General features: G+C 38.7%; 2 pseudogenes across 1 annotated transcript in view; one reads left to right on the top strand and one right to left on the bottom strand.

Moving 5' to 3' along the window:
• Positions 1–3,986, bottom strand: part of LOC143550119 (protein SEEDLING PLASTID DEVELOPMENT 1-like) — a 4,035-nt pseudogene extending 49 nt beyond the window's left edge. Inside the window, exons 1-9 of the transcript XR_013138271.1 lie at positions 3,516–3,986; positions 3,228–3,442; positions 2,971–3,144; positions 2,197–2,370; positions 1,966–2,128; positions 901–1,139; positions 645–821; positions 442–567; positions 1–368 (exon numbers count right to left, since the gene is read on the bottom strand). The exon at positions 1–368 is cut by the window's left edge and continues 49 nt beyond it. The product of XR_013138271.1 is annotated as a protein SEEDLING PLASTID DEVELOPMENT 1-like (transcript). The remainder of the gene's footprint in view (positions 369–441; positions 568–644; positions 822–900; positions 1,140–1,965; positions 2,129–2,196; positions 2,371–2,970; positions 3,145–3,227; positions 3,443–3,515) is intronic.
• Positions 3,987–6,090: 2,104 nt separating this feature from the next.
• LOC143550117 (transcription factor TCP4 pseudogene) lies at positions 6,091–7,566 on the top strand (annotated as a pseudogene).
• The last annotated feature ends 4,600 nt before the right edge of the window (positions 7,567–12,166 follow it).

Below are 12,166 nucleotides of genomic sequence, written 5' to 3'. Positions count from 1 at the left end.
GATATACAGCAAGATCCGAGAATCGCGGTTTTAACAAAGAACTAGTCAGGCAGAAAAGGCAATCTGGTCACCGGATAGGGTGAGCCATTTGCTTTAGACAACTCGTTAAGTTCATCATCATCATCATCATCACCACCATCATCATCATCAACATGATCATCACTGTCATCATCATGTTTATCTTGTTTTTCAGCTTGAAATGGTAAAATACGAAGCCGTTCATCCACATCTGAACCGACTCTCTGTGCTTGTAGCTTATATTTACGAATTAGCTCCTTTTGAAGCAACAGAATATTGGATTGCCTTGGAAGTAATTCTACAGGTTCACCTTTTGGGATAACAACCTGTTCAATTGCAATCCTCGCTTCCTATAAAACAATGGACAAAATATTTTAACAGAGTTTAATTTATAAAAACCGAAAAATAAGAGAAATAAAGTACCTCCAACGCATCAGTCTTCTCTGTTTCATTTATCTGAGAATATTCATCTTCACTATCTTCAAAACCATTTTCATAATCAGTCACTAATGCCTCTATGACATTTGTTATCTGTGTCAACGCACTTGTCTACACCACAAAAGTTTATGAACAAAATAAATAATTATCTTTCACAAAATCATTATCAAAAAACCATTAAACGTTACCTTCGTGACATAAATAGGTATGTCATTAGAATGCGCAGCAGCCTGAATCCGAGTATTTTTCTTGATTTTAGATAATAATGCAAGTATTGCATCCGCTTCACTAATATTATCCGTATATTCAACAAAAGATTCCATCTTTAAATGTTTAAATACTTGTCTTGCACTTGTCTCCGAAACCTGCAATACTTAAGATTAACTTTTTGCAATAAAATCCAATTATATTCATAATTAAATAAGTGAAATCATATTATCATACGCCATAGAGATATAGAAACAAGGATGGCTTATCATTTGAACTATCTGCATCAATTTGAGGCTCTTGAGAAATGTGTTTGACAGGTGTAAGCTTCTCATTGGTCCATTGCGGAATGCCTTCAACCGTGGAGACACTCTTCTTGACAAATGCTTCGTATGCAATTGGATTTTGATCATTTTGTAATGTAACATCTATCACTCCTTGATTCAACTTGCAAATTTGATAATTTGGGGAACGACCTTCCTTGTAAAAATAATCAAACTATGAAACAGGTTGAATCAAATAGTTAGTAAAAGAAAGAATGGTTGATTGGGTTGAAAGCTGCCTATAGTTTATTACTGATGCACAGTCTCTTAAGTCACTTTTATTTTATGATTTGGATTAATCAAGGAAGTTATTTGTAAAGAAAACTTAGAAGTAGAAAGAAAAATGTGACCACAGAAAACCGAATAACCGACCCGTAACCGAAATAACCCACATAACTGAACCGACAATTTAGTTTCATATATTTTTAAAAACAGATTCCGGTTCAGTTTTGGTTTCGCGTGTACTTAAAACCGAAAAAACTGAACAGATGTTTATAACCAAATCGAACCTGTAAAACTAATCACGGGTAGTAGGTTGTGCTTAAAACCAAAACAAGCTACCTGTAACCGAAATAACCTACATACCTGAAGCGAAATAACAGAATCCGGCCTAAAACCAACAGTTCGATTTTATACTTTTTCAAAAACAAATTTCCAGTTCCGTTTTGGTTACGCGTGTAACGAAAAGACCTAACCGACATTTATAACCAAAATATGTTTAGGCCCAACGCTTTTAGACCCAAAATCATTACTTTGGACCATTTTTTCCGGCCAAAAATTTAGGGCCAAATATCAAAACCGGGGCTGACCCCATTGTGAAAACCGAAAAAAGAACAAACTGAACAGATTTTAAAAACCTAAAAACCAAAATATTGGTTTTTCATTCGATTTGACCCATATAAAAAAGGACCCGTTTCAACCCGTTATCCAATCCGCCCATCATGCCACTTATAATAAACAAACAAAGACGAAAACGAACCAGCAAGAATCGCATCAACGGTTGCTTCCAAACTACCATGAACTCTCAACTCAACTCTAGAAATAATCTCAACCGCACAATCAAACGTTGAAGGGCCTTTTCTCTCCAACACTGATTTCTGCACACCCTGTCGGTTCGCCTCTTCATCTCCTAGTGTCACACTCTTAACAACCCCATATTATTAATTCCAAAACGAAGATATACATACAAAAATAATAATAACTGAAATACCTGTATTCCTCCAACAAGCATATCCAATGAAGGATTCATCACTAAATTCTCAATGGTAATACCGTGAGCGGTTGCAACTAACTGAATCCCACGTTGTGCAATTGTGCTTGCAGCTGCTGCTTCAAGTTTTGACCGATTTCATCGATTACTATCACTTGAGGCATATGGTTTCAACTGCTTCTATTAATACCTAGATTATATCAAACATCAATATTTAACAACCTAGTATACATGTTTGGAAACATACATAATATGCACAATTTAAGAAAATTATATTATTGTCCCACATTAGTTGTTTTACTCTAGATGTTATTCATCACTACTAAGTGTGTAAACGAGCTTAAACAAGCCCAAGCTTGAGCCTAAGGATAAGCTCGATTAATAAACGAGCCCGAGTAGGCATGTGAGCCTAAATGAACGTTTCTACTATATAACTTTTGTAACATATTATATATATAATTACATAATTATTATTATATACATAATTATATAAAAAATAATTAAATAATTAATATTTGTGTTGTAATATAATTTATAACTATAATAAATATATATAATAAGAAAAAAGCTATAAATATATATAATAAATTAATAAATAACAATAAAGAAGCTGAGCTTGAGCTTGAAAATTCACTCACAACCCGAGCTCGAGCTTTAGCATTAGCGTTCGAAGCCATCTGAGATCAAGCTTGATTATTTACTTTATAGCTAGAGCTCGAAACGAGCCAAGCTCGAGCTTGAGCTCTCATATAAACTAGATGAGCTTGGCTCGGCTCTTCTACACCCCTATTCATTACCTGATGTTGCATGTCACAATCAGGAACTTGCATCCGTCGAGCATTCCCTATACCTGCATGCGGGATATCACCGTCTCCACCAATTTCATTTGAAGTATCAACAATCATTACACGCTTATTATAATCATTTGCAAGCATTCGCGCTACATCCCTACAATACACAATTGCAGGTCAAACAAACATAAACTTGCTATTAGAAATACTTTGAACAACAAATATACAAAATGTTTAAACCTGATAATAGTTGTTTTTCCAACTCCTGGAGGTCCAATAAGCAACAAAGAAGCCCCGTCTTTAACCAAATCTTGCAACAACTTCGCACTTCCGGATACCGCTCGACCCACACGACACGTTAGCCCGATGATCGTCCCCTTCCGGTTTCTAATAGCGCTTATCCGGTGCAAAGTCCTACTAATTCCCGCTCGATTATCGATAGCAAAATCACCAACCTAAAACAATTTATCCTCATTAAGACAATAGGTCGAACACTTGGTGTGCAATAATCAAAACAACAACACTTACCAACGAAATCGCGTGTTCAAGGTCATCAACCGTGATCAAATTATCCGACAACACAAAATCACCCGACGGAAACCGAGCCAAGGGTTTCCGGCCCAAATCCATAACCACTTCAATCAATTGATGAAGCTCGTGATGCTCGTTAACCCTCCGTCGCATCTCCTCCGGCAACAGCCTCAACATGCGCCCTAATTCCATGTCAAACTCTTCTTCGGTCGAAGTTAAAGTAAACTCCGAGTTAGAACATGGGCAAGGTGTGTACCCATGGCTCCTGTGAATGATATTGTTTGATAGTTTACAGCGATGGTGAAGATGAACGAATTTGGGTGTTGATAATAATTTGAGCAGTTGGGTTTGGGAGCCCGAGTGGGTTTTGGGGTGTGGAGAGATGGATTGTAAAGGTAGACACAGCATGTTTGGATTTTGGCGCCAAATGCAGCGAGTGGTTAAGTGTGGTGGTTGAATGAAGCTGGATTGAAGGAGTCTGACAGAAATTAGTCAATTACTTATAGTTATACCCCCTTAAGTTTTGTATTCTTTTTATATATATACTGGCTTATAGCAAAAGGCTAGAGACGAATATTACAAGAGAATAAACTTGGGAAAATAATGACGATGAAAAGTAACACCAATTGACTCATTCTAACCATAATGTGATTACGATATGAAAGGAATGTTGTTGAAAACGATATTGTTCTTAGCTTTTCACATAAACTGCATAACAACTATTAGGCTATGTGTTCCGGGCGATATGGAGAACGGTTTTGACCCTATACCGATACTGTGCAGCTACACCAGTCGGGCCCGGCAAAGAGGGCAGGAAGGGGAGTGGGGGTCAGACAATGGGCGGTATTGGGGAATTTGTTGAAGGGCCTTTCTTTTAGCGGTAATATTACCGATCCGGATAAAATAAAATTAATTAATTAATTTATATAACTCACATCTTCTTCAACACACATTTTCTTCTTCTCATCCAATAAACAAACAATATTTTCCTCTAAAAAAATCAAATCCTCAACTTTCCACAACCATAAATCCAAACTCAAGCCCGAGCTCGAATCATAACCGGATTCCAAACCCGATCGATGAGATCCATCACAAATTTGGTGGTCTCAGTTGCTTTTAAATAATCTATCGCATCTAGATTCGGCTATGCGGGATTTTTTTCCAGAGGGGGAGGGGGGGTTGGGAGAGGATGGCAAAATCCTAACCAAATATGCGAACAGGGATGACAAATAGATTTATTTTAGTTAATTTATGTTGTTTCATGTTTCTATTAGTTTTTATGTTTTTTTATCTTATTTTATTTAAGTATTGTTATAATATTATTTGTGTTAGTTAAAAAAAAGTCGGGGCTTTAAACCACAACGGGGCAATATGGCATAGGGGCTTCAAAGCCCATCCACATTCCACAACACATAGCCTTACGATACTTCAAATGAAATTGACAGGATTACATTTTTTACATCAGTATGTGAGTATTACTCCCTCCGTCCCGGTCAAAGTGTCTTAGTTTGAAAAACACAAAGTTTAAGGTAGATTAAATGATTGTTTTCTTTGCTTACCAAATGACAATAATGCCCTTGAAAATTGGGTCCATCAATATTGTTTATTAATTTAGTTGTGTGTGTATAAGGGTAAACTTGGAAATCGGCTAATAAATTTTAAAATTGAACATTTGTAATGAGACAAATAAAAAAGGAAATGTGAACACTTTTAATGGGACTAAGAGAGTATAATTTAATGAATCTTGCGCTTGATCATGTGATGCATGATAACCTAGATGTTGAATTAGTAAGAAACTAAACACAAGTAAAGATTCATACATAACGGGATGCTAATGGGTTGTTGTAAGTTCAAGGAGAGTGCTCCTCCCACCCTAACAACATTTTCGCTTAGGCGTTTTTGATCTTTCATGGGGGAAGAGAAGGATAAAGCAACCAATGTGGAGTAGAGAGTGACGAGAAACATTTGTATGAAAGAAGATCCATAAACGGTTATTGTGAAACAAAAAGGGTATTTGATAGAAAAGACGGGTAACACAAGGCAACCCGACTTGATCACGTTCGTGAGGAATCCATACGGGATGCTCTAATGATATCATCGATCATACATGCCTTCATTTCCCCTTTTTTTTAATTTTAACGTTTCACTCCTTCGCAATAAATAAAGTTAAATTTATAAACTTAATTTTTTATTGTATTTAATATTTCTTCTATTTAACCAGTATAATAATACACAAGTATCTAATCTATAAAAGTAATAAAGCAACAAGCAATTAGGGATGCGAACGAGCTAAGCCAAGCTCGAGTTTTACACTACTCAACCTCCTCACTTTGAGCCTTCAATTGATCTGATCTCGAATAGCTAGTTACAGTTCGACTAATCGACTCGTTTAGAGCTCTACAAGTAATAAAATAATAATTAATTAACCTCACTTAAATATGTTAAATCTTTTTCTTACACAATTCCGATGCCAGACTTCTCTTTCTTTCTTTCTTGTAGGCCCCCAATATTAATAATGTATTCCTTTTCAAAACCCCCTCCAAATATCATGTGTTACTGTTCACAACCACCACAAACCCACCCCCACCACCTACACTGCACTATCCCAATTTACTCTACAACCACAGCCACAGGTACTCTATGATTCAAAAGCCTGCTTTTCATTACAGAAACAGTTAAAGATCATATGGGTTAGCCTGCAATTCAGATCAATTTATATTTACCTTTTTAGGCTTTCTTCTTTTCTTCTTGTCATGCATAGCATCAGCAGCAGCCCTTTTTGGGATTATAACCAATTGCAGCATCAATCAATATTCTTCTCAATTTTGCCACAAACAAATAACAAGTTTTATCAGTATTATTATTATTATTCTTTTCATGTATAGCTGCATCTGAACATGCTCCCAACCTGCCGGAACAAATGGAACAAAATGATCACCACCATCACCACCATAACCACCAACTCCACCACCAGCCAAGACCGTCGAGACAGGGGTTAACAAACACCGGCGGCGGTGGTGAGATTGTGGAAGTTAACGGTGGTCACATTGTACGGTCCACCGGTCGGAAAGACAGACACAGCAAGGTGTGTACGGCCAAAGGAACCAGAGACCGCCGTGTACGGCTGTCGGCTCACACCGCTATTCAATTCTACGACGTACAAGACCGCCTTGGTTATGATCGGCCCAGTAAAGCCGTTGATTGGCTTATTAATAAAGCTAAAGCTTCAATTGACGAGCTTGCAGAGCTTCCGCCGTGGAAACCCACCGCCGGTTTGAATCTTGATCAAAACCCTAATCATGAAAGCTTGAATCATCGTCGATTGAGTGATTTGGAGGAACACCCAGATGATGATTTTGTTGATATTCAAATGGGTAGTAATCAGAATTCGAGTTTTTTGCCTGCTTCTCTTGATTCGATCAAATCTTTTTTTCCGGCGGGTGGTTCGTCAACTCCGGCAGGGAATAATAATGATAATATTAATAATAATAACAACTCTTCCGGCATGCAATTTCACCACAGTTTTCCACAATCGGAGCTAATTTCAAGACCCGGTAACCAGAATCAAGATCTGAAGCTTTCTCTTCAATCATTTCAAGATCCGATTTCACACCACCAAACCGGACAAGGCAATAATAATAATAATAATAATAATAATATGTACTTTGACGGCGGTTCCAATTGGCCGGAAAACAGTGGGTTTAGTGGATTTGTGTTTAGTTCGCCAGCGACACAAACGACGCCGTTTATGCAGCCGTTATACGGTCATCCAACAAACAGTCGATTGTTTAGTTACATTTCTCAGAGGGGACCCCTTCAGTCCAGCAACACACCTCCGGTTCGTGCCTGGGTCGACCCGCCCATCGATCAACATCCGACCCTGGCTTACTTTCCCGGGTTCAGTTCCGGGTTGGGTGGGTTTTCCGGGCAGCATTTTCCTGCACGAACCAGAGATGATGAAGAGGAACACGATGGCGTATCCGATAAGCCGTCCTCTGCTTCCTCCGACTCGCATCATTGATTTATCTTCGTTTGTTAAACTCGTCTCTCGAAAGGCTTGGTTCCTATTTTGATTCACTTTTATAATTTTTGTACTTCTTGTCAATTTTAATTTTTATGAATTTTAACAACAATTGCAGGATGGTATCGCAGCTATATGATGAGAAGAACGAATTCGAGTTTGATTTAGCTTGTACTTTATTTCTATTTTTCATGTTTGAATTGAGCTACTTGTTGGCTTTAGACTTTGTTTGTGTTAAACTATATGTTTTCTATATCTACAATTTGTATGTCCAAGCCTATGTTTCTTAAATTGTAATTTGGTTCTTCATAAACTTAGATCAATGCAATCTTGATTTTGCCCTTGTATATCATAACATTATAGTATATGCTAACCGACATCAGTTTTTCAAGTGTGTGTGGTGCATTAGGGTTACTCGACCCCATTATCCGACACTTGGTTATGCTCCTGAACATGGTAAGAGTTTAGGATGATAGCATAAAGCGGGGTTAAGGGGTTGCTTTACTACATTCAGGCGCGCACAACATGTTCTGGTTATCTAGTTTGTGGTCCAATTATGTGTCCCCGGCTCGGGTGCAACCTTGCTAGAGAATTTTAGATTTGGTCATGTGGATTCTAAACGTGGTCCTAATGATGATAATAATAGTAATAATAACATGGTGAAATTCGAACGATACTATTAGTGCCTACCAAAAGAATATAGTGAGAAAAACTGTATGAGTTTAACCTCATTGTTCTCATCTTCGTCACTGCTCGGATTTCTGGGAACAACTTCGGGTGGTAAACATTTTCGTGGCTTCTTATGTTATGATAATTTAGCCTCGATTTTGACCTTGAAAGCTGCAATGGATGTTTATGTTTTAAGAACAAGATTGTGATCTTTGCAACAATCCATGTTGCTAGAAAAAGGCCTAAATTGGATTCTATTGTGGACATTTTGAATCATTTTCTGGATCAAAACATCCTTATGTTTATTTTGGTTGCGTTGTAAAAGTTAGATATTCTAAGCAAACTGTACAGTAAATTTGTCTAATAATTTTATATTTTCACTATAGGATTTATATGCATTATGGTGAACATAAAAATTAATTAAGTAAATGGCATAACACACACCATTGAGGACAATCTCGCGTTTAGATGATGTTATGCTATGTGATGTGAACTAACTAAAAAGTGCATTACACTTCGTCACGTAGATAATAGGTTTTAGCTAACCCTCCATTTAGCTATCACGTTGTTGTTTAACTAGTATTTAAATAAAAGAAAAAAGAAAACAAAAATAAATGTGTGTGTGAGATTGGTGGAGAGATAAAGGTGGTGCCCGCAATGAAGATGATGGTTTAGTTTAGCGGTGTCAAGAGAGCTGAAATGCCCGCCACCCATCCACACAAACACGCACACGCACAACGCCCACAAGGCATGTTCTTACAATTTACAACCTCTATGCGAGCATAGTTATTACAATAAATTGTTATAATACAATTTGTGAATTGTGGAAAGTACTTCCATTGAAGATTGAGCTTATGATGAAAAGGAAGCCTGTCAATAAATGGTCCCTATCTTCAAACTTAAATGTTTTTATTTTTTTTTTGTAATTTGTTTTATATAAAGAAAAAGGACGAGTCGTTTGGCGATAAAGACCATTGCTGGTACTTCTTTATGGTTGATGAGGACTTGTCATTTGAACAAAATACTACTCTTTTTTGGCTACATTTTTAGCCCACTATACATTGAATACATATCATACGCCGTTTCCGGTAGGAGAGTTATTTTTAGGTTATTAACATCCCAAACATTAATATATTTGGATGAGGAGTATATCCGTTCGTATAAGTATACATCATAATTACCCAACATATACATATAATAACACCATTATAATAAATAAGCAAGTGTATAATCACACAATATCTATATGTACCCAACCTTAAATCAACAAGTTGATAATTACGCCTACAACTGTACAACATATAATTATAAATGTGCAACATATGTATATAATTATGCAACCTTATATTAGTCGTATTTATGTGTTATAAACAAAATCGTTTGATTTTATATGTTAATATTAGACTCAAATTAAAGATGTTGATTTTATATGTTAATGTGAAATATAAGATTGATACAAAAAAATAAATAAAAAATCTACATCGTAACAAATACATAGGTTTGCTTTTGTATTCTCTTAGTTATAATATTCCCCCAAAATGGTACAAATTCATAATTTTTTTATCCAACCCACTTGAAATAAAAACTCAAATCGGGTGTAAACAAGTTAGCTACCCTTTCTAGCCACGTGTGAATTATTAAACTGTATGTCCGATAATTTGGGCTAGCTAAAAGCTTGAAACAAGCCGAGTTCGAACTTCCACTTTTAGACATAAAGCTCAAGTTGGCTTCAGCACACGTAGTTTGGACTCGAGTAGCAGAAAATACTTGGCCAGTTAGCCATAACTTTTGTAATACCGGCACGCACACTTGATTTATAGAACAAATTGTGGCTGAAACAATCAAAGATTGATAGAAAACTTGCAATTTAGATACATTCAAAAGTGAAATCTTCAAAGAAAAATATGAACTTAATAACACCAAACGAAGCTTAAAGATACGACACCGTTGAAGCAATTTTAAAACATTGCCAAGATAATGAAATGTATGCCATATCGGTTATTAGTTTTCGGCTCATAAGACCAACGCTCTAACTGAAGAGGTAGGTCCCAGCAGAGCCCAGTTGGTCCCGCAAGACTCACCTTGAACAGGGACGTCTGCGCAAAGGCCATCTGCTTCCGCAGGACCCACCATGCTCAGAGAACCTTACGCGCAGTACGCAAGCTGTACACGCAGGGAAAGCCTCCCAATGGTGAAGTACCCCGCCTGTTCCCGCAGTTGCGGATACAAGCCATCAGGGAAGGCTACCCGCAGACAGCAGGGCTACACGCACAAGACAATAGATACTTCAGTAGTCACATGAAGGAATGAGCAAGACGGGAACAATCCCGCCAAAATGAGCCAGTCCGTATGATTCTGAAAGATCTTCTGTACTATACCTACCAAGGTATGGATAGGACAGACAATCTGACCAGAACAGCCCATGAGCCAATCACAGGGTGACAGCTCACCGACAACAGTACGAGGAGGAGCACCCTCTAGTACTGTTTGTCATTATTAGCCGCTGCCTACTCACCAACCCTTACTGCAGGGCATGCGCAGCCTACAGTTGGTGAAATAGTGTTACTGTGGGCCGTAACCTATTCACCAACCAGCATGGCCTGCGTATAATCCACAGTAGGTAGGACGTGCATAATCTACAGTTGGAGGAATAGTGCAGCCGACATAGTTACTGTTGGCCGTAACCTATCCACCAACCAGTATGGCCTGTGCATAGTCCACTGTTGGTAGAACAGGAATACTATTCAGCCGGCTATACCTTCTAACCTACCTTCGGCTATAAATACTCCAACATCTTGGAATGGTAAGATCATCTGCTACCCAGTTATCTAGCAATCTCTTAATATACACTTATATTCAGAGCAATCTAGTCTGATTCTCACGCCGGAGGGTGGTCACAAGGAGGAACCCCCCCCCCTTCTCAGTGACGAGCTTACGGTGTTTGTTTTGCAGGTCTCCTGAAGAACAGCCTTCTCAGTTAGATCTCATCCGTGGGAAACATTACTTAACCCCCGGATTATCTATAATCTGTCCAGATTATCTATAATCTGTCCAGGGTTCACTTAGTGTTTCTTCATTGGCGCCATCCGTGCATAAAAGCTAGAACTATTTTAGTTTTTTCACAATTTCTGAAGAAATGGTTAACGTTACTCCGGTCCAAAGGCCAGTAACCGACCAAGAAACCCCGGTAACAACCCCAGCAACTGGGGGGAACACCGGCGGTTATACAATCCTTACGAACACTACTCCGACCACCAAGGCCGGAGCAAGTGCAGTAAATATTCCACTGGGGTTCACCGACACCCATTTGGAAAAACGAACAAGGGCCCCTCGCCAAACACTAGATCAAGTGAAGGCGTGGGCTGAAGCACGGCAAAGAGAATTCCAAGCCGAATTGGATGAACGCTTGCGTTCAGCTCAACAGGCTGACGAATTCGGCAGTACTCGCCAACACCTCAATATGAGCAGTGACTGCGAGTACTCAGACGAGTTGGAGTCCGATACCGACGCGAACCCTCGCCATAAGGCGAAAGGGAAGCGTAAGGAAACGGACGTCCAACCAAAAAGGAATTTTGGGGAAGCTTTTAAACCAATCGCGGAGAGAAACCCGCGTGACTTCTCCAAAACCTTTAGACCAACTGCTACAAATGCAGGAAAGTCGAAATTCGCAAGGGACATTGCGGAAGCAATCGCCCCGAGAAGTGCCAAACAGATGTCCAACATTGGCACTTATGATGGTCTATCCGACCCAGACGACCATTTGAACAGGTTCATTGCGGGGGCTACCGTCAGCAACTGGACGGAACCCACGTGGTGCTACATGTTCCAGATGACTCTGGTCGGAGCGGCCAGGGCATGGTTCGATCGTCTACCGATCCACCACATATATGACTGGGCGGACTTTCAGAACAAGTTCAGCCAGCACTTTAGCCAACAGAGGAAGTACACTGAAGAGCAG

This window comes from Bidens hawaiensis, unplaced genomic scaffold (assembly GCF_021521415.1).
Source record: "Bidens hawaiensis isolate Kalapana, Puna unplaced genomic scaffold, B.hawaiensis_p1.1 tig00015924_1, whole genome shotgun sequence".
Lineage (NCBI taxonomy): Eukaryota > Viridiplantae > Streptophyta > Magnoliopsida > Asterales > Asteraceae > Bidens > Bidens hawaiensis.
Note: the sequence above shows the minus strand (reverse complement) of the source record. Positions and strands in the feature narration are given on the sequence as shown.